A 26013-nucleotide genomic window follows, 5' to 3' on the forward strand; every position below is an offset into this window, starting at 1 on the left:
CCCATTATAATTGTGGACCAAAGGCAAGGTTTTCAATGCTCTTGGAGAAGGTTTTTGTGACTGCTCATGGAGGACTACCTGAAATGCAGTCTACAGAGAACTTAAATGACCACTCTGGTTTCCAGCAGTGAGGTAAGGTCAGCTGAGTGTAGTACACTGTATAAAAAATGGGAGCTATCTTCCTGTCTCCTTGGAGAGTCTCCCACAATAAGTACATTAACACCCAGTTACTCAATATCACGTCACCCGATGGTAAACCCAGGGGAGACCCAGAGGCATTAGTCAGGTCCTGGCATTCCTTAGGGTAACTGATCAACCTCACATGAAAGTAGAGAATCAGAAAGAACCCTAAAGAGGATAAACAGGAACCAGGAGCCAGTTAAGTTGTGATTCATGCTCAAGGATCCCAACTTGATGACTCTGCTGGCCTTGGGAGTCCAAAGTACCATACTGAGACTTAGCAACTTTCAAGGCACTGCAGGCCTGAAACCTGTATTCAAAGACAGAACCCCGTATGCCTATGTGTAAAGGCATTTCCTTGGGCGAAAGTGTTCAGTCAGTTGTAGTTTCAGAGAGTTAGAGACAACATAAGGAAACTATCAGCAAAATGTAATGCAAACTAATAATGAAATTTAAAGTGGTCCAAGCAGCAACAGATTAATATTCAAGAGTCTAATGTACCAGAAAGCTTTGGGGATTATCTACTATCTTGTTGATCTCACCAAGAAGAACTCCAGACACTGCTATGGCAACAATTTTTACATATACTTCAAGAGATCTTTCCAGGTGCAACCTGACAGTTCTTGACCTTGATCCACATAACAAATTATTGTTTCCATCTCTGGGTTTCTCTGAACTTGCATATCGAATACCTGAAGAAATTCTCTCAGTACAATGAAGATGCAACAGAAAAATATGAGAGATTAATACCTGGAGGAGGAGAGAAGCCAAAGGATAAACAAATGCTTCCCACTTTGATATCTTGGCAGAAAATTCTTAGATGTAACTCCTAAGAAGGTTTGGAGGGATCAAGGAAGCCTCATAGGTAAAAGTGGGGGAAAATGCCATACATAATTAAGTTTCAGCCTTTCTCCTTTTCCAACACACTCCTTTCTTCCCTTGCACCAGCATCCTGATAGCATTCCCAAATAAACCACCCATACAGAGCCTTTATCTCAGGCTTTTTTTCAGGAGAACCCAACAGACACATGGATTGATTTTTTTTCCCAAAGCACAATTTGTCTGAAGAGTAAGAAATAAAGAAGAGTGAAATCTTCAGCACAACACTACTTATGCAAATTAAAGTCATATACACAAAAAACCCACAGCCATATATTTTGAAGAAGATACACAAATACAGCCAACACACACACAGATGTTTAAGACAATAACTTTGTTGAAGAGGAGGATGAAAGGAATTGGGAAATGAAGTGGAAAAGAATCAAATCATGATGATAACAAGTTGAAATCTGAAAAATTAACTCAGTTGCTTGAGGTCCATTTTTTTTTAATGAAAAGTGAGTGGAGGTGAATAGGCAGAGATGAACAAAGTTCAAAGTAAGATAGTTTATCCCCAAAAATATCTTTTGTCTTTCAAATGATTTTGATGAAAAAACACACACTTAACAAGAAAAGAGAAAAAGAGTAGAGAATTTTCTGGATGACATTCATGTCTCAGCCTCTCATCCTTCTCTGTTTAGAAAAGTACCAATTCTTGCTTACATTCCAGCCTGTCTTTGATTTCACTTTGGCTGCAGCACAGAATATTTGGAATTTTAGAATCAGGATATTGCTGCCCTCCAAAGTCCAAACCATCCACCTCATGTCATTTTATTTATTTCACCTGCTTATATACGGTTTGTATTTGACTCACTGCTGGAAATATTGCTTACTGAGTTTGGGGTTTGGGGTGGGACAAGGAAAAGAGACTTATTTGATCTAAAATTAGCAATGCTGCCTTGCTGCTTCATGCATAAGCATTCTGAATTTTCACCAGCCTCTCTGGGTATTTCAAGAACTGCTATAATTATTTTCCCAACATTTTTTTTTCAAATTTGCATTTGTTCTGCTTTTTTTCTTAATGTGTGAAGTATTACCAGAAAAAATAAAGAAAAAATGAAGAGAAGAAAAGATAAATGTGGCCTGTGATTCTCAATCCACTGGTAAGAGGCCCAGCTTCAGTATGATGGGAGTCAGATGACCTTATAAGGGAGGGTTGCATGATGATTGACCTGGCAGATATTCTACTTCAGGGAAAGTTAAAGAAACTTTGGGTTGAGAAAAATAATAAGACTTCCCATTCCTATACATGGGTAGTAAGAGACAAGCACAGTAGGAAGATGTAGCATTTACAGTGGCTGCATTGTCTTGGTGTAATTTACCCCTGCCTCAACAAATTAAAAGCTCTCTGTCACCAAGTGAAGGACAGAAGGGGCCCTACCCACACTCACACATGCCACAGCATGAACACATGAGCCAAGGAGATTTGAAAGCTAGAAACCTCAGTATGACTGGTCCCCAGACAAGTTGCCCCTGGGCATGGGCTGCTGACAGGCTACCAAGCCTCTCTAGGAAGACCCCCTCATTCCAATCACTATGTCTCTTGTCCCTATAATTTTAGTTGCATAGCTAAAATTTCAATAGTTGAGAAAGATCCATTCAGCCCTTTTAAAATTAAAATTTTCCTGCTAAAAGGCAGATGACATAAAATTTAATAAACTTACTCTAAGTATTACAGACTTGCCTCATAACTTTTCCCTCCAGGGAACATCAGACGCTTTAAAGAGACAACAATATATGGCAGAAAGAACAATGGTTTGTGGAGAAATATGCTACAACCAATTGCATCTTGGCTGCTTTGGAGCTGTGTGATGATTCAGTTGCCTCCCAACACCTGCCACATTCCAAAGGTACAGGTTCCAAAACCCCCAATGGAGGCCTGAAACCATGGACAGTGCCAAGTCTTATGCATATTATTTCTTCCTAGAAATGCAAATATCTACAAAAAGTTTAACTTACTAATTAGTCACATGGAAAGATTAATGACAATATTTAAAGATTTGTCCCCTAATCTGTGGAGGATATATCTTAAGACCCACAATGGATATTTGAAACAGCAGCAAATACTGAAAAAAAATATATATATATATAGTTTTCATATACTATATACCAATAATAAATTTATTTACAAATTTATAAATTGTAAGAGAGATTAATAGCAATAACTAACAAAAAGAGCAATTATAACAATATACTAATATACTCTAAAAACATCATCTGGATTCTCTCTCTCTCAACATCTTATTATCCTTCTTCTTCACTTTGGGTCAATTAAAACACACACATAAGCAAAACTGTAGATGAAGGGAGGCCATTCTCAAACCTCTGTGTGCTCTCCACATCTACAAAAAGAGAAGTTATAATACCTCCTTAATACATGATAGAACACCAGGCACATAGTTAGTTATCTGATTGTTATTTCTCTTTCTTCTTTGCTACTTTTAGTTCTGTCTCAATACTTAGTAGCTGAAACTTTCATTGCTATTGGCAGAAAACATACTAAATAATTCATGATTTAGTTCCTTATGTTGTCCTCCCTATTATTCTTTTTTCTATGTTTCTAAATTTGTTTTAATTAGTTATACATTACAGTATAATGCACTTTGATACATCATGTATAATGGAGCATAATTTGTCATTTTTCTGGTTATGCATCATGCAGAATCCCACCAGTCATATAGTTATACACGTACATAGGGTAATAATGTCTGACTCATTCTACTTCCTTCCTAACTCCTAACCTTCCTAACCCTTCACTCCCCTCTACCTAAAATAACTCTAGTCTTCCCTAGGCCCACCCTCCATTGTGAATTAGCACCCACATATCAGAGAAAACATTCAGCTTTTGGTTTGGGGGGATTGGCTTATTTCACTTAGCATAATATTCTCCAGCTCCATCCATTTACTGGCAAATACCATATATTTAAAATGGATCCTTCATTCATTATCTTTTGGAATGGGGATAGAAAAATCTTACAATAATACAAGAGAATGAATACTCAATATTAAGAAAAACTTTAAAAATCATCTAAAACTTTTTAAAACCATAGGCCCAATGAAAATGATGTGATTGTAAAAGTTATTCCATAAATATACTAATTGAAAGAATGTAATATTTCTTCTTTTCCCCCACCTAATTTAAACTTCTATAAAACTCTACCCTTCTCACTAAAAATAAAAATTACAAACTCTGTCATTTAAAGTGACTTTATTCCTTTCATTTGATGACATAAAGATCCTGGGCTCATATTGTTAGTGTATGACAATATATATGTGAGGTAGAATGAGAGAGAATGAGAGAATGAAATTTACTACAAAGAATTGGCTTATGTGGTTGTAGTGGCTGAGAAGTCACATGATCTACTGTTCGTAACTCAGGAAAATCAGTGGTACAAATTCTAGTCCAACTTCAGTGGTAACCGAAATGCCCATAACATATATCCCAGTATAAAGGCAAAGAACTGACATCTCAAACAGTTAGGTACAGAGAGGATTCAACCCTGCTCTGCCTTTTTGTTCTTTGTTCTATTCGGTAGCTGGCTGATGTCTAACCAAACTGGGAAGGAGAATTTACTTTACTCAGTTAACTAATTCAAATGCTAATATCCTCATTAGGTAGCCTAGAAATCATATTTAACCAAATATCTGGATATCCTTTAACCGGGTCAAATTGACACATAAAATCAGTAATCACCTCCATCATCTCATGCAGATGGATTGATGGAAGAAAGTTCCAGATTACCTCAAGCATGAGTATTTTACATTTATTTTGAATGAAACTCACAGTTAGAACCTTGAAACATACCCTTACTAGTTTTAGCAGACTTCACTTTAAAGCATACTGACCATAACCTATTAGTTGGCAGTATAATCAAAAGAAGGAAAAACTAGTTTGTATATGTGAATATTATCTCTTCATTACCAAAGTAATGGTGAATAGAAGATCCTTTGTCTAGCTACAAGCATGTCCATTGACCCTTTGATGGAATGGCCCACCTATGATCATGGAGTTGTTACTGTTGTCATTCAATACTTGTTTTATCATGGTGCCATATTGTTGTATTAGTCTAGTGTCCTCAGTGGTATAGAATATCCATCCAGGGTTCTGTGAGCCCCTAGATGGTAGGTCTTCTATACAATGTATGATGTACTAGTTAGAAGTTCATACACTAAAATTAAGTTCCTTGGGTTATAATTTTGGTCCCATTGTTCACTAATTGTATCACTTGGATAAATTACTAAATAGTTCTATGTATCCATTTCCTAATCTATGTAGTGATAGTAATAGCATCAACTGTATAGGACTGTGTGAAGGTCAAATGGGATCATGAATGTAGTTTATAGAGAGCACTATGATCACTGTATGTTAGCTATGGGGAAAAATTAAAACACATATTATTATACCTAGTTCATCTGAACCCTCTATTCCTATAGAAATTTCCTGAGTAGGTATGTCCTCTTATGCTCTTGGATTGAGATTAGCTTTCTGAGATGAAAATACCTCTTCTTTAGGAACTAAAACTGAAAAGTTGAACTGAACTGAAAGTCGCTTGTTGGCTTCTCAAAGATCATGTGTAAAAGGAAGATCTTCTTTCAATCTTCTTTCAATTCAAAAGTAGCAACTCGATTCTCCTGGAATGAATTTTTGTGCACTTCCTGATCTAAAGTTATTGGTCTTTCCAGGTATTTTGTCTGTATTGTCCTCAAATCTTGAATAGAATATTTCTCAGACTGCTCCTCATCCTCCAAAAAAAAAAAAAAAAAAAAAAAGAACCAATTTTGAGACTCGCTTGTTTGAAGCTGTCAATTTTTTCTTTAGTTCTTAGTTCATGCTAGAGAGGCACTGGGGCTCATTATGCAAATTAAAATGACTTATACACAACCCAAATCACATTAGGTTATACTAACAAGTCTTAGATAAGAAAGAATGAACATAAAATTGCATCAGGGGTATTTAGGAATAACTGCCCAACTAAAAGAATAATGAGATAAATTATAGAAGGAAGCTATAGAGAGGTATATAAATTATATTTCACATTTTCAGTCATTTTTAAAACATATTTGCCTGCTAATGTGCAGTACATCTGAGCTATATGTGGAGAAAGAAGCCTGAATATTGTTAAATATTGAGCTTGCTAGGATTGTGGTCATGAGCATAAGGATATTTTGCCTTCTCTAAAACCTGGGCTGAGGGTTAGAGGGTCCCATTCTAACCAAAGACTTGCAAATTTGGTGACTGGAGATGATGGTGAAATGATATCTACTGTGCTTCCCTGACATTTTAGCAACATACAGCTCTCCACCAATCTGATGACCCATCTTAGCAATGGAGGAACTCAAACTAAATGAAGGTAACCATCACTCAAAATAGCAGAAGGAGCATACGCAAAATCCACAACCAAAGAACACAGAATTTTCAGGCCCCTTCCCCTTCAGAAACCCTGGTTGGTGCTCTGCTTCAGTGCTCCTTTCAGAATATATAGGGAAAGGTTTGATTTCGGAGAAAATAAATCTATTTTAGATAGTGTAGCAGGAAAAAATTTATTATTTAATGGCTTGACAAGAAATGGCACTAAATGACTTCAAACTAGTTCAAAAAGTAAAGAGCTGAACTCTAGACTGCAGTTTTCCAGGAATGATTCCCCAAACTAAATTGCAGAACTAAGTCAACAGGAACATCGCTGCTTTCATCCTGATCAGAAAGCTGTAGAATGAGGAAAATGCCTTAAAAGCTTCTGGATCTGGGACAACACTGTCTCTGCCACAGTCTACTATAAATGGCTGCCCCAGATCCTCTCTTCTCATATGAGTCCTTCAAATCCAGGATGCAAAGGAAGGGATCTGATTGGTGAGGCCTGAAGCAAACCTGGCAAGCGCAGCAGTAGGAGAGCGCTGGAAATAGAATGTTTCTCTCTTCAGGCTCTCTGTACTTGGTGGCCTTCACAATGCACATTGAAGAAGCAAGTTCACAAGCATCTGCCAAACTGTCATGAGGAATCCCAACTGCTCCTCATCTTAGGGATGATGATTCAATGAAAGTAGTAAGCAAGGTTATGCAATGAGCATGTCTTGTGATTGGTTTGGGGATAGAAATAGATTCACCCATATATGAGGTGAAGATTCCTCTCTAAATGTGGATGGCTACAGAGATGCACGTACACCCCTTCTTTTTCAGTGTCTGCTTTACAGAACCCTTTCAAGTGTGCTTTTCTCAGAGTGTGTCCTATGACTGATTTCTTGGTGGTATTTGGGTGTTTGTTGTGGCTGAGATGAATGAATTCACTTGCCATCCCTACTCTTCTTGGTATAGTATCTAGAGAAAGTGGTTTTAATAAGGAGTCTTTTTTGTGGGTATTTACAGGAAAGCTGGGCCTGGGAAAGGGCAGCAGGCTACGCAGGGGCCTCCCTAGGATGAGCACTGTAACCACTTGGCTTTTCCAATTCATTTAAGATTAAATGAAACTAATCAACTCTGTAATAAAAATAAAGGACTAAGGAGGATCAAATAATTTAGTGATTATGATAAGGATAGATAACATTTGAAACAAAAAGGTAGAAAAACTTGGTGATTTCATTCTAAAATCTCCTCAGAAAATAAAAATTATTATTTTCCAATTAACTTGAAAATATCCAAGTCAACCATAAAATTATTATCAGATGGCATATTTATTTGAGTAGGCCTAGAGTGTAGTTCTAATGAACGCTGAGGTAAAATCTACTGAGCTAGACCGAATGAAGAAACAAAAGAAAAGGCTATACTCAAATGTGTGAGCATTCTTCCCAATGTCCTTTGTGAAAATCAAAAACTTCTAAGAAGTAAATGGAACTTAAATGGAGAACTTTAAAATGATCCTGCTTGCCCAGAGGAATTACTTAATATTTTTGTTTTTATTAGCGTTAGTTGTTAATAAAACATATCTGTGGGTTACACATTTGTGAATTCAACCAAGCTCTTGTTGGAAATAATGGGGGTAATCTGTGTCTGTACTGAACACGTACAGACTTTTTTTCTTGTCATTATTTCATATATAAGACAGCAAAACTGTACCACAGCATTTACATTGATTGGGTATTATAAGTAATCTAAAGTAATCTAGATATTAAAGTATACAAGAGGATGTGTATAGATTATATCAAATACAACACCATTGTATATAAGGGACTTGAGTTTCCAAGGATTTTTTTATCTGTGGGGGATCCCAGAACTAATCTCCTTCAGATACAAGGGACAACTGTATATGTTCCTGTTTGTTGTTATGGGAATTAATCAACACAATAAAGCTAAATCTTAGAAGGGCTCCAGACTCACTGCTAAAATCACCATGCATTTGTGGATAAAAAAAATATGCAGAACAAAGAATACAATTTTTTAAATCGGGGGATATTCTTCCTGATTCGCTCACTAATAAAAACCTTAGAAAACAACATTCCATTTACCTTTCTATATCTGAATTTTCCTTCTGAGAAATGGGGTTCAAAGGCATGGCTTTCATCCCCCAGTGTGTTCATAGATGAATTTTCTAATCTCCAGCCTGCAAAACCTTCTTCAAGCTGGGCATCTCACCAGGCTGCCCCTTCTCCTTCCTGAGCTCAATGTCACTGGTTTAGGTCACCTCCCATCTGAACCCATATCACAGGACAAATTGGGATTGCCTTTACTGAACTTTGAACCATTTATTCAAACTCTTCAATCATCTGTCTTCAGTCCATCTAGTTCTTTGTGTTTACTAGCTGTTTTCCCACTTCTTAGAACAATGCTTGGTTAATTACACGTGTTTGATAAATTTATGTTCAAGGAAGAGAAAAGAAAGCAATAGAATCTTAGAAATAGAGAATGAAATTTTTATAATTTCCTATCGACTATCATATCTTTCTAATATTTTTGATATATAGATTTCAATCTTTTTATTTCTTAAAAAAGAAACTTATATATTTGTGAAACCTGTATTGGTACTTTTTCCTTAAATTAATGGATCACTCCTGCCTCTAAGTTCAAAAAGTATTTATCCAAGAAGATTTTATTGAGCACACATTTTAGTTCTATTCCAGTTAACAGAATACTTTGTCTCTGACTTCAAGAAGCTCTTCAGTTAATATAGAAGAAAGATTTGAAGACTTGAAGAACCTCTTAAGTAAATAGAGAAAAAGTATTTAAAGATTTTAATTGTATCAAGTTTGATACAATTAAAAAGCAAAGGTCTATGGTCTAAGATGGGTTGTCTCAACATATCACTTCCAAGGCCATACTGAGAGATGACAGGTATGATATTATATAAAAACTTTCATCATATTGCATTCCAGATGAATCACAAAGGAATGAAAATAATAGCTATGCTTATTATATGATAAAGCAACATCCTAAGCATTTTTTTCATTAAATTATGTAATACTGACACAACATTTTGAAGTCTGTACCAAGACAAAAGAACTTTAAATAACACGTCAAAGAGCTGATCAAGACCAGGGTTTCTATGGTAGAAATCTGGCTCTTGAGTTTGCACAATAGCTACCACACTGTTCTGCAAAAGGGAAGTCCTTCCTCGTGGGAACTTCATAAAAAAGAAATATAAACATAAATGCATGAATTTTGCTAGTTTCCGTGCAAAAGAAAAGTAGAAAGAACAATACCTAGAGGTAATAAACACAGATTCTATATGTTGGAAATCTAAACAAATATATAAAGCCAGAGATGCTCTTGAATTTGTAAATGAGTCTTAGATGAATTAACATTAACCATGTTAATGTCACCCTCAATGTATGACCACTCCAAAGATGAAATCTAGCTGGAGAAGGAAGAAACTCTAGATATAAGAGTAGAGATCATTTTTATAGTGATAGCCATCAAATGGTCATTTCAGTTGAATGGTGGTAAAGAAGTAGGACATATATGCTACATATCACACACACAAGCTATAAAGAATGCATCCATTGTTCAGAAAAGTGTGTTTCCTAATTCACTTTAGTCAACTAATAGCCATGAGAACATACAGAGTAAAAGAATGATAGCAACCTAGTAGCAATCAAAATGCTGGTACCCAAGACGAGAGACCAGGTAAGCAGCACCTCTCATTGAACGATGCCTGAACAGAACCTGTCTTCCTATGTGATATGCACACATTAGGCCACTGCATATCATAGCAAGTACCTATGATGTCATGGAAACAGAGACGAGGCACAAGCTGTTTGCAGCTGCACAGAAAACTAACACATTTTCCTCATGATGGCCTTTTTGCTGTTACATCTCCCCACAGCCTTTCTTCTCCAGCTTAATTGTCGTCTTGTCCTGTAGGTTTATACTTGGTAAACATTTTCTAGCTCTTTACATTCCTCTTCTGTCTAAGAATTTCAAATGGACACTATCACCTTCACATGTCAGAGACTTGGATGTGATACTGTGCATGTATTGTATCCATGTCAACTCAGAAATCTGATTATTCATTGACCTAGAATCCTGTATTCAGTTCTATTATCATAGCCTAAGTTGGCATTTGCTATTTTTACCTAATGCATTTTCTATTAGACCGTATTGACCCTATAACCCTTTTGATTTATATTACTATGAACTTAAGTCTCCCTTACTCTATAACTTATTTCATCTGGTTAGGTTTAGTCCACCTTTAGGATCTAGAAGGATGATAGGGGGTGGGTTTGATCCCTTTACAGTTATTTAATCAGCAAATTAAATTGGTAAAATTCCCATCTTTCCATCATTCCTAGGTTTAATAAGTAGAATTTTACTAAGAATGTCAAGTATCCTACAAATATGCCTTGAACTATTTGGAGAAAAGACTCAATATAAGTAAAAGGTGCATTGTCATTTATTTGCAATTCATATAATTATCAGTGTGGTAATTATTCGTTTCTCTCTTCCTCTCTGCTATGTGTTCCTAAATTCCCCTTACCTGTTTTATTTAGGTATTCAAATATTTTTAATAACTACAATTCATGTGTGTATGTGTGTGTGTGTATATTTGTGTGTATGTGGCAACAGGGATCACACTTAGGGCTTTGCACACACTAGGGGAAGCATTCTACCACTGAACTGCATCCCAGCCTCAACTGCTTTTTTAAATTCAAATTATTTTGTATAATTTTAACATACTTTCTCTAGGGCATATATATGTGTGTGTGTGTGTGTGTGTGTGTGTGTGTGTGTGTGTGTGTATGGATATCCATATATATACACACAAATACACACATATGCATACATATATATATAAACACACACATAAAAGATAATATGTCTAGAGAATAATACATCACTTAGTGATTAACATAAGAATTTTATAACATTATATTTCCATTTGATTTCCCTTCCTTTTTTGTTATCATGTTTTTAATATTTAAATGTTTATATTTATAATTCTTATAAATTGAAGTGTTTGTTTGTCACAGCTTTTTAAAACTCTCTTATGACTAATTCCTACATCTGTTTCGTCTGTAGGTCTATTTTTACAGATGATTTTTCTCTTTGTATGTCTCAGTCTAAAAAATCAAATTAAAGGTTATATATTGTTGAGATTCTGGATTCTGTTATCTTCAAGGAATGGACTGCTTTTTCAGAAGGGAGGTAAATTACTGCAAGTCACTTGTACTGAGAGATGTTTGTGTTCTAGCTTTGTTAAGGTAGGTTCATTCAGGTTTCACCCCTAATTCTATTGTAAATTTCTTAATGTTGGATGTAGTACCCCTAACCTTTTGGGGAGTTCAATGAAAATCCCCAAATATTTACAATCCCCTGTATTCCTATGGGACCTGAATTCCTAATACAGTCTCCCCATGTGGTAGGAAACTACACTTCAGCTTCTGGGCTTTAAACTATACTTACCCCTGGAGCCTGGTGGTCTCATCTCACAGGTCAGTGTATTTGAAGGTTTCCTCCTTCTGTAGCTTTATTCTTTCTAGGGCTTCCCCCATTCTCAATTCCCAGCCACTCTGCATCACCAGACTACCCTATGACTCACCAAACCGTCTTTCCACTTGATTTTATCCATCTCTGGCTGGAGGGTTGGGGATTACTCTCAGAGGAAGAAATATATTACTGGGATTTCAGCCCCTCTGGTTTCCTTCTCTCAGGCATCAAACTCCCTCCCTTTTCTACCAAACTTGGGTCATGCTCCAGTGCCTTCAAACAGCTTTGAAAATATAATTGTTATCAGCAGGAGAGCTCATTTAATGCAAGCTACTCTGTAATCTATGAAAACAGGAATCCAAACTTAGGTTCTTAAACATAAACTCATTTTTATTTAAAAGAATGAACTGTATTTGTAAGAGAATATAAGCATGGCATAATAGATAGATCTGGCTCTAAGTCCTAATTTGCTCATGTGGGGGCAAAGAATCCACTTCATCTATAAGCTTTCTTCTCCTCTTCCCTAAAATGATCATTCATCTAGGAATGCTGTCGGTCTCAAAAAAAAAAAAAAAAAAAAAAAAAAAACATTAGTTCCTTATCTCCTCGCATGATTGAAGACAACTGTGGAAGACTGAATTTAACATTTTGAAGCAATGTGAATGCTACTGGGGAGAGGAGAGCTCTCCAAGTTAATAAAACTCACCAGGTTGCTAAAGGAACTGAGATTCATGCACTGTAAGAATCTGATTCATTGAGTTCTATAAATAATGCTGCATAGCATTTTTCATTACTTGCTCTTGACTTCGCCTCCTTCATGGAAAATGGGAGAGAATGCCAAGGCAAATGTTGACTTCCCTATTAATTTTTAATGACATGAAAATGGTGATGATATTGGGATACCTGATCTCATTTTCATCAAATATCATTTTCATCAGTTATAGAGTAATATGCATTTTTGGGTCCATGATGTTATTTATCCACCTTTGATCAAGGTAGACATGATACTGAAACTGAAAAAGAAAATGGAACAAAGCATGAATGTTCCCTAGCCTGTATTTAAGATTTATGCTTAAATTTGGACAGGAGAGGTAAGGGACTATGACAGGGGTCCTGGACTGATGACCAACATCACTGTACAAGGGGAGAGTTCTCCTTTTTCCACTAAGGAAAGGAATAAAGTGGTATCTCTCAAAATCTTTGCAGATACATGATCATACTAAATAGCTTACTAAAGATCATTTAGAAAAATAAGTGCTTCAGATAGGAGAAATATGTATAAGAAAGAAGGAAGGAAGGAAGGAAGAGGTAAGGACAGAGGAAGAGAGACAACGGAAAACAAGGAATAATAAAGGACACTGAGACTATAAAACTTCTGTAATAGCCTGAAGAGAAGTGATTATATCATACTGAACAGGTTATATCAGGGATATAAGAATAGTGTGTTATCCGACAGCTGGTTTTGAATCTTGTTTCCTCAGAATTCTTGGTGGTATAAAAATTATTTTATAAGTTTTAGACTTCTTATCTGTAAAAAGGGGAATAGTATCCTAAAAATCTACATATATTTCAATGTGATGATGAGGATTAATTTAGTTAACTGATGAGCAAATATGTGCCACAACATCCGATATATAATATCTGTAGGTAGAGTGCAGATAAGTGAATTACATCCAGGAGCCACACTTCCAAATTCACTCTTGCTCTAATAGATGAATTTGTCACACCAAACAAAAATAATCTGACTCTGTTATCTATTCAGAAGAATTGATTTTGCTCTGTATAAAATTATCCTGATGTGTACTAGTTATTTTAGCATTTTATGTTTTTCAATAAGCCTGTTAAAATTTATATTTCTGAATTTCAAAGAGCAGGTTGAAAATCTACTGCTGCAAAAGGTGTTTTTGAAATTACGTATTCCAGCAAGGGTCAGAGCTAAAGAGACAGCTAATAGTTATTAGTGTTCAAATCCTAAATGATGTTCCAGGTGGCAAAACAATACATGACCTAATTCATCCACCCATCCGTTTAGTCAATGCAATGGAGTTGTGGATCATGCCTTGTGTAGCAACATTTTACTGAACATTCATTGACCTAAACAATCTTATCCACATAACCTCATATAATTCTGTCAACAATCTCCTAAAGTTGGTACTTTCGTCTCTTCTTTATGAGGAAGCAGCTGAGACTCAGTAAATTTTCTAAAATTCCTAAAGTCACCACGAAGCAAAATCATATTTAAAATCAGATCCCATGTACATCAAAGCTCCACTTTTTTTATACACCATTCCTGTTTTAGTCAGCTGTACTGTTGTTGTAACCCAAAGACCTGACAAGAACAATTAAAACAGGAAACATTTATTTGGGGGCTCATGGTTTCAGAGATCTTAGACTATAGATGACTGTCTGCATTCCTTGGGGCTCAAGGTGGGACAAAACATCATGGCAAAAGAGTATAGTGGAGAAAAGTGGCTCAGGACAGCAGGAGCAGAGAGAGAGAGAGAGAGAGAGAGAGAGAGAGAGAGAGAGAGAGAGAGAGAGAGAGAGAGAGAGAGAGAGAGACCTCTGCTTAATCAAGGACCAAATATATATCCAAAAGACATGTCCCCAGATACTCACCTCCCCTAGCCATACCCTTCCTGCCTAGAGCTAGCACCAAATTAATCTCTATCAGCAGCCATGGACATTTCTATTTCTTCTTTATTGGATAAGGAGGTCAGGGTAACACACACTGTTTTTTCTAACTGTCCCACCCTGTCCCCGTTCAAAGTTTTATAAATTGGGAGTATATAAACCGAACATAATGTGAATTTTGTTCTTCTGGTACCATTAGTTTTTCAAATTTTATTTATCTTTACCTGTTAACACATATTCATCATACAAATTAATGGAATCCACTTATATTTTTATGCATGTATACAGCATGAATTTTGCAAATTTTTAAATTTGTATATTTAATTATTTGTATTTTACATTTGATGATTTTTTACAGAAAGGAGAAATATTTAATGAGTAGTTTTACCATAAGCCAAGTGCTGTATATACTTTCTCTTATTACCCTATGTACATATATAACTCTACGACAAGTGTGATTTTACATCATATACAACAAGAAGAATGAGAAATTATACTTCATCATATATCATGTATCAAAGTGCATTCTAATGTCACATATAACTAATTAAAACAAATTAAAAAATAAATGCATATAAGGAAAAAAAACAATGAGGATTTTTGAATGAGATGTAAGCCACAGCAAAGAGCCCTCAGGAGTGTGGGAGTGGGTGTGTGCAGGTGTGTGCTCACCTGTTTGAGTCAGGAGAGCTCCCAGACTGCGCTTGCCCATGTTCCTTGGATGTGAGATAATTGTGTCTATATACTTATCTCAGATAACAAAAGTTAGATGAAAGCCCCATACTTCCCTGATCCCCAGACTTTCCTCTCAATTTCTTTTTTTTAAAGAGAGAGACAGAGAGAGAGAGAGAGAGAGAGAGAGAGAGAGAGAGAGAGAGAGAGAGAGAGAGAGAGAGAGAATTTTAATTTATTTTTTAGTTTTAGGCGGACACAACATCTTTGTATGTGGTGCTGAGGTTCGAACCTGGGCCACAGGCATGCCAGGTGAGCACGTTACCGCTTGAGCCACATCCCCAGCCCTCCTCTCAATTTCTGTATAAACACACTGGTCAAAATTCTCAGTCTGTGCCCAGCCCACAAGCAGCTGCACCATGCAGGTCCTCAGAGCACAGTTTGGGAATATCTCCTAAGTGCACTCACCAAAGAGAAGTTCTGTCCACATCACTAAACTAAGGGTTTCAGAGACAACCACTTTTCTGCAGGTGGAGAATGATCAGAATGAATACCCGATAACTTTTTCAGATGAAAGAAGGATCTCAGCCTGAAGGCTGAGAACTCTTATCCGTGTAGATGAGTATATGGTAGCCTGCACCCTTCGCTTCAGTGTCCAGAAGGCTTTCCCCTAACACTTTGGAGCAACTGCCTGCCTTGCCTAAAAACGCACGCTATACAGTGTAATTTTGTAAAACCAAAGTAATACTGGATACCTCCATAAGATGAATTGGCACCAGCTGCATTTTCATAAAAAGACATTGGAAAATATAAAAGAGAGAAAACAACCAAGAGCCTCTTAAAATAACCTGGAAGGGATAAGCTAATGTATTTCTTGTTTATGGCTTTGTTTATGTGCTGGTCCACTTCCATTCACTCAGGGCTCCATAAATATTTGTTCTGGTATAACATAGGAAGTGAAACTATACCGTCTTTATCTTTCAAAATATATAGAGAGAAGTAAATAGACAATTAAATTCTAGTAGAATATGAACTTTGATAATACAGCATGCCTTGGTACCCCCATAAGAGTGTTCTTTGTCTCAAGAAGGATGAGAAGGAGTTCCTTATGAGATTGTTGATTCAAATGGCTTAAGGGATCAGCAGGGGATTTCTAGAGTAGGAACTAATGAAAAGAAACCACATGTGGAGAAGAAGGTAAGGTAAGCTCTGTGCCTGCTGACTTAGGTATCTCAAATACGTACTAGTAATCGCTAACGTTTCCACTGAGGGCAGATAATATCAGACACATTTTTAAGTTATAGGTATCCTCTCAGTGCTCTCAACAACCTGAGGAGAGAGATTTTTATCCCCCTTTCACAATGAGATTTAAATAAGTATTTAGGAGTCTTTGGTACCTGGATGGTAAGGGAGACCAGGGGAGGTTTCGAAGTATATCACAAAATGGACAGAATGAACCACTGAGAAGATGGAAGAAGTCAGAAGAGTGACACATGGCTGGAAGATTTGAAAGAGATGACAGAAAGGAAGTGGGTTCACTCACAAAAAAAACAAGAGGATGTGGAGAAAAAGGAACCTTTGTGTACTGTTGGTGGGTGTGTAAATAGTGTAGCCACTGTGGAAAATAGTATGAATCTTCCTTAAATAACTAAAATTGCAACTACCATAGGATCCACATACACCACTTTCTACCTGAAAGAAAAGAATTCAGCATACAGAAGAGATACCTGTGTACCTGTCTTCATTGTGGCAATGTCTGCGATAGCCAGATTATGGAATCAACCTAGGTGTCCATCCACAGATAAATGGAAAAATAAAATGTGGTGTATATACACAATGGAATATTATTCAGCCTTAAAGAATGAAAACATGTGATTTGCAGGAAAATGATCAAAACAAGAGAATCCTCATGGCAAGCAAAGCAAGCCAGAGGCATAAAGACAAATATTGCATGTTTATGTGGAAACAGACAAACAAGAACACACCTGAAAGTAGAAGAGGAGCTGTTATGAAAGAGAAAGGAACCCTCGGTAGGAAGGAAAGAGGGGAGGGCAGGAGAGGATAGTGGTTGGGGTGGATGCAATTAAAACATAATATATGCATATATGGAAATGTCACAGAGAAACCCAGTGATTTGTACAATTAGTATATTAATGCTTATAATCAAAAGAAAAGGGAGGAAGGGAGTAATCTACCCCTCTAGGTGAAAAGTCTGCACCTATCAAGATGGAAGGTGGAGACAGAAGTGAAAGCCATCTCCAGGAAGCTGCAGAGAGAACAGGAAGTAAGAAAATAGAGGCAGCGAGAAAAATAAAATCCATTCAAATACCAGGCTAAAAAGAGAAGAGGGGGTTAGTATAAAAGTGGAATGTGGGGCTGAGGGGCTTCGTTGTTTTGTATTTTTAAGATTGGAAGAAACCAAAGCATGTGCAAATGCTAATGAAAGAGAAAGAAAACAAAAACAGTATCTGGGGAGAGGTTGAAACAGGAGAAGAAAGTCATGGTGTCTGCAGAGGGTGTCCAAGGGATTGAAGGCAGGATGGTGGTACTGAACGCAAGCAGGGCTTTATCGTGGGCTGGGAGTTTCTCCATGTACGAGGAAGGAAGGCAGGCATGTGGGAGGATGTGAATAGGTGTGTGTGTTCTACATTCTGTGCCACAACGCCTCCTTCTCACCTAGATTGTATTACAAAACACAATCAAGTAATAAATTAGTCAAACGAAACTACCCCAGTGCTATTAAGATTCACGGAGACACCTTGTTGATTCGCTTCTTGTTTAGTCAGTAACATACTAGTTTGTATTATCTAATTGTACAGAGCACCCTCAACAATCAAGATTGAGCATAACATTAACATACCTCATCAACTCCTTTATTCATTTTACCATCTCCCTAAACATTAGGAAGTGTCAGGATTTCCCTGCCCACATGAATAGGTCAGAATCAGGGAAATGAAGAAGTTTGATGTCTTAGCCATAGCTTCGAAACAAACGTGTCTACACCATCTTGGTTCTTGTATTGGAAATCTTTTTGTTCAGCATCTCCACTGAAGTTATTTTCAGAACATCATATGGATTTTTCATTGAAACATCTGTGTTAACTTTTATTATCCCTGGTCTGCTTTGTAATTTTGGAAACAGATATAAAGAACGAGCAACCCAAAGCACGGTAATATAGTGGGAAGCATCCTTCATAAGTCAATTGAGGAATTTAATAATCTCTTTAGAAATAAGCTCTGCAGCTATGAGAAAAATGTGTGGGTTAAAGGCCTTCCAATTAAGAAAGGTTTCTCTGTGGATTTATAGGCTGGTGGTTCACTCTTCCTGTTCGTGTTTCCATAGCAACTGTCAGGTAGATTTTCTGCTACTTGCTAGGAAGTTGGAAATGTTGAGTCTGGTTGAGCCTTTTCAATTCAGTGAAGCTTAAATGAAATTCTTTGCAAGGAACTGGCATTTAGCCTGGGTCATTTATTCATATCTAGAAGAAAAAAAATCAATTATAGTAATCAAATGTGCAAATTTTTTTATTGGGATTATTTTTGGTACATATTTTGTGCTGTAATCTATTTTTAATGCCAGGGTGCTAAAGGTTTGAAGGCTTGCAGCTGGCCTCTTTGCTATCTGATGGCTTGTGGCTTTAATTACAGCCCAAGACATAGGAAGGCTTGCTTTTTCTGGTCTACTTTTGCAAGCTATAATCACCCCTGGTGATATTCAGAAGCAAACTAGGATCCAGGAGACTCATTAGGTTGAGACACCTATGCTGCATGGAATACAATGTACAGTCTTTTATGCTTTTGTTTTTCCTGTTCTGTTGGTTATTTAAATTAAAGCATGCTAAAATACATAATGTATATGCTATTATTTAAACTTCTCAGGAATACAGTGTCTTCACTCTCCCTTCAGATTAAACCCACCTGGGCGTTACTCACTATGGTTAATTTCAACCCACATTGACTGATGCCTGACAGCTCCACGTGGGATGGTTTCCTTTAATCCTTAAATAAAAAGAAAAAAAAAGAAGAAGAAAGAAAAAAATCAAGCATGTAGGAGGGCAAAGAGAGTGCCTTACATAACATGCAACATACACCACACAAAGGACGGACATCTAAGTGGCATTGCTTAGAGCATTCTTTTGTTAGCATCTTTGCTTACTGGCACAGAAATATCAGCTTCTACAGAAAATAAGGCACAGTCCTTATTTCACATGGTGCTGCTATTTTTATCTATCCGCTTCCCTGTGGACATTTCTTATAAGATATATTATTTACAACAATGACTTGAATGCATATTTCAGTTCCTTTTGTTCTGTTCCTCTTATTTTCTCTCGTCATTTACTTGTCGTGTATTTATCTATTATATTTGATGCTTCTTAATACCATAATTGATTTTGATAAAAAGAAATACAAGAGAGAGAGAGAGAGAGAGAGAGAGAGAGAGAGAGAGAGAGAGAGAGAGAGAGAAAGAGAGAGAGAGAGAGAGAGGGATTTCTGTTTGGGGGGAGAGTCAGAGCTGAAATGTCTTTTACTTCCTCACCTTGCCTTGTCTTATTTTTTCCTCTTTGGTCTAGAAACTGTGCTTTCTTCTATTAAGCTAAATAAAAACTTTTGGAGAAGAGCAATTGAAGCTGTAGGAATCTCACTCTTCAGTCGCTATACTAGGAAGTGGAAATGAAGTCACTCGGCTGTGCTCTCAACTTTATTTACTCTAAAAGGTGGGCAATTTTCTCCTAAAATCAATCGTACTTGGAGTTGCATGACTCAGTCAGAAGATGCAGCGGTAGCCAGGAGCAGGGAGGCAGAGGAAAGTCACGTCTGAATGCTTGTCAGGATCCAAAAAGCTGAGGAGAGAATGCATTTTCTCAGTTCTAGAACTGCATTAAAATATGTAGATGTGTAAAAGATAGGCCACAGGGACAGCATTCTAACTTATGCTGTGGCCTTTGTAAACAGGGCCATTGTGGGTAAAATGTTGAAGTGGAAGCCTACCACTCTGGGGATGCAGGAAGGTTCAGATGTGGCTGCTACTACTTAGGGGAGATGCTTACACCTTAGGTCAGAGCACTCCTCCAGCTGCTGCACCTCCTCGGCAGATGATTTTTCTGCCCCAGCCTCCATTGGGTCTGGTAAGTGACCAGGAAAGGGCTGGAGAACTGGTAGTTAAGGGGGCCATTTGTCCTGCCTCAGGCTACTTAACTTAGCTGAGTATGGTTTTAATTTAGTAAATGCCCTTGTGTCCCTGATTTCCTAGTCCCTGTGGCCAGTACTGCTGAATATACTACTGGCCTCCAGCCAGGTGTAGGCTCTCTTCTTCCAGACTTCTGTTCCTGGAAAACATGGAGAACTTCTCTGAGTGAGCCAATGTTGTTTGTCAGCTTTTTGTCACTGTGACCAAAATACTGGATAAGAACAACTTAGTGGAGAAGAAGTCATTTTGGACTCACCATTTCAGAGGTCTCAGTCCGCGAGAGGCTAACTTCACTGCTTTGGGCCTGAAGTGAGGTAGAACATCATCATGGAAGGACATGGTGGACCATAGGTGCTCAGCTCATGGCAACCAGAAAGCAGATAAACCAAGGAAGGGACCAGAGACAGATACAGTTCAAGGCCATGCCCTCCGTCATCTACCTCCCCCAGCCATGCCCTACTTGCCTATAGCAACCACCCAGTAATCCATACAAATTATTAATGCACCAAATGGATTAATCCCACCAATGAGGTTACAGCCCTAATCACTGCCTGAGTGTTCTCTGAACATTGCTGCATGGGGGATCAGCACATGAGCTTTTCAGGAGACATTTCTAGATTCAGTCCATAACAGCCTCAGATTCTCTTCTTTGGCTTCATAGTGAGACACCCACCCCAGGCTTACCTGTCCTGTCTACCCAGCTCCTGTCTTGTCTCTGGCTGTGGCAAGTGTCTTGTTAGTGTCACCACTCTAGGTTTCTACAAAGGATAAGGTTGCTTTCCCCTCCTTCTCACCTGTCCACTTCCTCACCTTCATTCCATTTGTCCTACCCTGTTTTTTCTAGCTTCCTCTATGTAAGGCTGTTTTCCCCATCCCTCTGCTGTGGCTTAGCCCATTCTTCATTTCCCTGGGAAAGCATACAGGCCTAGGAGTCCTAACATGAGTTACCTGACCATTCCCTACAGTTCACCTCAGCACCCTCCTCAGAACCACCTCCACATGCCCACACTGAAAACGTTGCCCAAACGCCAATTCAGATATTGGTAGGAGCCTCTCTCCATCTTGGCTCTACCAATGATTAACAAATTGCTGAATTTCTCTAAGCCTCAGGCTCTCATCTTTGCAGCAGATTTAATTGTACACAAATCAAATTGCTGTGAAGATTAAATTAGTTGATACATATAAAATCTGTAGAACACTATCCAGCATTCAGAAAGCATTCAATAAATATTAGCTTCTATCCTTGTTCTTTGTGAGGTTTTTTAATATTTTTTTCAAAGAACTTAAGCTTTAAAATCCTATAGATATGTGCTGGCATATTTTCCCTGCCGTTTACTGCCCGTGTCGACTTGAGTAAGCTTTAAATATGTGCTGACCCTATTTCCCTTCTTGTAAAATGAGGACAATCACACCTTGTCCATAGGGCTATGGAGATCATTAATTGGGCAAATGCAATTGAGGCTCCCAGTATAATGCCCACCTCATAGTAATAAGATCCTTTAACATGTTGATTTTTCTTATACTCTGATTAATTATCCTTTTTTATTCTTAACTCCCCATTATGTGCCTAAAACGCTTACATAATCTTCCTCCATCATACTATCTCTGTTCTGAAAAAAAAAATGCTCTTTCTTCTTTTATCCTTAGGGTAAATTTTTTTTCTTTGATGCTACAAATCTTACAATATCAGAAAGAAAGAAAGCCACCCTTCAGCTCCTTCCCCTTACAATGCTATGTATTTTCAAGAATTTGCTTCTAAAAGCACTAAGGTAGGATGCCACACTACAGAAAGGGCATGTTGTACCAAAGTGCAGGGGTTGGTGGTGAAGAAGGGTGTCTTTTGAGTACCCCTAACCCTAAGGAGCCCACTTGGCACTCCACACACAAAGCTATCCTACTGGCAGGGATGTGAAGTGCTGGATATATTCTATGTCCAATTTCTCCTCTCTTTTTCCTCAATTCACATTTGGATTTTTTTTTTTTTGCTTATCAATCCTGAATGTGGTTCTAATTCCTTTGTTAAACTTACAGTCTTTGCAAGTGCAAACAAAATGTGGAATTATTCTTGTCAAAACTGCCCCTTCCAGATTGGCTAACTTGAAGATCAGAGCTTTCTGCACAAGAAAAGACATCCAGGCTCAATGTGTCAGCTCCCTTTCATGTAGCTAGATCTTTCAATTTGTAGCATAACCCCTGCAGCACTAGAGAGAAAAGATGATATGTCTGAAATGCTGAACTGCGGTCACCCCTGCCTGCCATTATGTTTCCACAGGCATTTCTATAAAAAGCTGCAAAACCAAGGGGTCTGGGATCTGACACCTGAAATGGCTGCAATCGCTCAAAGGCACCCCTTTTCCTATCTCTTGCTGATTGACCCCATCCTGTCCTGCCTTTCAATACACAGCCCATAACTCTATATTTAGACCAATGACCAGCCTTACATGCAGGCTCCAAACACTTCTCACTCTTCTCTGGATGGCTTCCCCTGTGAGTTTGGTGTTAAACTCGGAAGAACTCTTGTTTCTACCTTAGCTGGGCCAGTATTGTGTGATATGAGACACTTTCTGGAGCTTTCCAAAGCTGCATGCTTTACAAAATAACAATAGTGAGAGCTAATATTATCAAGTGCTTACTTTTTGCCAGTCATTATTCTGGGTGTTTTCGGTGTGTGACTGTATGTGTACAGCAGTTCTTTAAACTTCACCACCATCTTGTGAATCAGGTGTTTTTGCAAGGGAGAAAATTGAAAAAAAAAAAAAAGTATTCTCCCAGTCTATCAACGGTAAAACTGTCATTTGAACTGATAGCCCACATGCTTAATAGTAAGTTAACTTACTTCTGATTTTCTTAGATATACACAGTTTATAATATACACAACCATAATCAATTCCCATTATGCTCAGTAGTTATGATCTATAAAATAGTTGGGAATACTGAAGGAGCCAATACTGAATCACTTCTCTTAGGGGAAATACAGGATTGGGTTCCTATGCGACTTTGGTCACACTTTCATTGAATGATCAATATATAAGCTTGTTTTATGTATGCTTCTGTATAAGGACACCTTATTTAGTATAGATTGTTTATTCATTAACATTGAGCTCATGGCTAGTAGTACTATAACTCGTGTCCAAACAAAGCTTAAGTAACACTTAAATTACACATGGATTTTCACATCAGAGCCGCCTTGCCATCTAGAAGTCTAGACAGCTCTTCAACACTAGGGATCCATTTTAAACAGTGAAATCACTAACAAAAACACAAAAACATGGCAGTAAATAAAAAGGACATTTGTTGACAGTATCGAACTAAAACCAGAAGTCAAAGCACCACTTCATTAGACCTCACCTGGGAACACACATTGTGTTTCAAAGTTTTGGCTGCTCTGCATATATGTCTCCAAGTGACTGCAAAAGCAACAGTGAGTATTGCTTTGGGGGCTTTCAAATAATTTTTGGAAAATAAAAATTTCACAAATATAAAACCTGTGGATAATGAAGATCTACTGTATTTAATAGGTGGGAAGTCTCACAAGACCTGAAGTAGGACTAATAAATGATTTTTCCACCATCTTCCTAAATCAAAGGAAACCGAGGTGCTCTGGTTCCTTCTCCACATGTTGCATGAGAATTAGAAATACCTGTCTGTCTTGATGCCTCCTTTGGGATTTCAGAAGTATGTTTTCTTTCATAGATTGCAAATTTTACAACTACAGCTTATGTTTTGCTTTCTCTGCAATGGATTAGAGTGGTATTTGAGTGGTGGAAAGGAAAATGTATATTCTTTGGAGACAGGATAAATGATTGGAGTGATTGTTAGGATAATATAGTGGAGATCAAATTATCCCTGCTCACATACCTTGGTTCCTGCAATTTGTAAATTAAAAGTCAGGGGTGGCTGAGCTGTGATGGGGACCGACTAGGTTCTCCGTGTGGTTCTTTATAATCTTGCTAATCACAGATGGTACATAGACCAGCAGCATTGGCATTCTATGGTTGCTTGTGAAGATGCAGAAATTCAGGCTCTCCCAAACCTGCTGAACTGAAGTCTTCATTTTAACAGGATCTGCATGTACTTCCTATGTAAGTCATAGGGAGAAAAGTAAGCTTTGCAAAACCATGCCTGGATTTTACCTTGCTAATATTTCACAATATTAAACACCTATTAATTATCTTAGACTCACTGTAATCATATAACTCTGGCTATATTTTGCATAGTACTAAGGTCACTGGAACCCCTATAATCTGTAGTTCTTATACCAGGTTGTCATACGGGGCAGGTCACTTTTAACCAACATTTTCTTTCTTTTTTAAATTCTGCACTCACTCTCATTCCTAGCAGCTTGTGTTTATTATCCAGGACCAATACCAAGACAAAAAGTCTGTTTCAAAATAGCTCACTCAGCTCTTTCAATCAACCGTATGATGTTTTTTTTTGGTCATAAATAGTCTACATGTCAAAGTGTGATTTCTTAGCTCACTCTTGAGCAGAAGATGAGAATTTTCAATATACATTCTTATTTTTTAATATTAATTTTTTAGTTGTGGTTTGACACAATACCCTTATTTTATTTATTTTTATGTGGTGCTGAGGATTGAACCCAGGGGCTCACACATGCTAGGCAAGTGCTCTACCACTAAACCACAATCACAGCCTTCAATATACATTCTTTACCAAAGCTGCTGTCCCAATTTTTTTTTTGCCTTATTCAGAGGCTCATGACTCTCAAAACTAAGACAACCATTAAGTTTTAGAAGATTTAGTGCAAGTTCTTATTTTTCCCACATTATTTCCCTTATCCACAGTTCCACACTCTATAGAATAAAAAGAAGATAATAGACAGCTACTATAGAACCTTTATAAAGACCTAATGAGAAAGTGAGAAAGTGCTTTTCAAAGCATAAAGTGCTATGCAGATGCAAACTATTTTGTTTCTACTAGCCAGAGTACTAATAACGCACAGATCTAATGTTCCTGAAAAATCAGCAATTTGCCCATCACCCTGGAGAATATCTATGGATATAGTCATACTTAGAAGAAAACATCTGGTATATTTGGTGTTGTATTTTCAGAATCACCTGTTGCAGTTGATGCAATCAGACTGCACCTTGTATCCATCTGGGAGGGCCTTTGACAAGGACAGCTGGAAAACTGATACAGTCAGGGAGGTATCCTGTTTCTTGCTGAAGTCTGAGGTTGCTTAAATGTGATATAGGTATTTGAAACATTTTTAATGGAAATGTCATCCTTGATATTTATGAGAACATCAGAAATGAGCAAATTCTCTAAAAAGTGTCTTCTCGTGTTACCCTTGCTAGGCACACGTGGCTGGCATATTAAAAAGAGCTCATATTAAAAGCCAGTGATAGAGTCCTTTCTTGGACATACACCAATATATTTTCCATGCATGCATATGAATGGCTGTAATGGATCACCCTAACTCCTCCTTAGATTTACAGCCTGGTTACCCCTCTGTTTTCAAAGATGAAGAAAGATGTGTGTCATTTGGGAAGCCCTTGTCAGAGTCGCTGATGAGTAGCACTTCAACTCACAGATGTCCATGTAAGCCCGTATTCCATATTGGCTAATGAAGAGTGATCCTCAGTACC

This window comes from Ictidomys tridecemlineatus, chromosome 10, assembly GCF_052094955.1.
Source record: "Ictidomys tridecemlineatus isolate mIctTri1 chromosome 10, mIctTri1.hap1, whole genome shotgun sequence".
In the NCBI taxonomy this organism is placed as follows: domain Eukaryota; kingdom Metazoa; phylum Chordata; class Mammalia; order Rodentia; family Sciuridae; genus Ictidomys; species Ictidomys tridecemlineatus.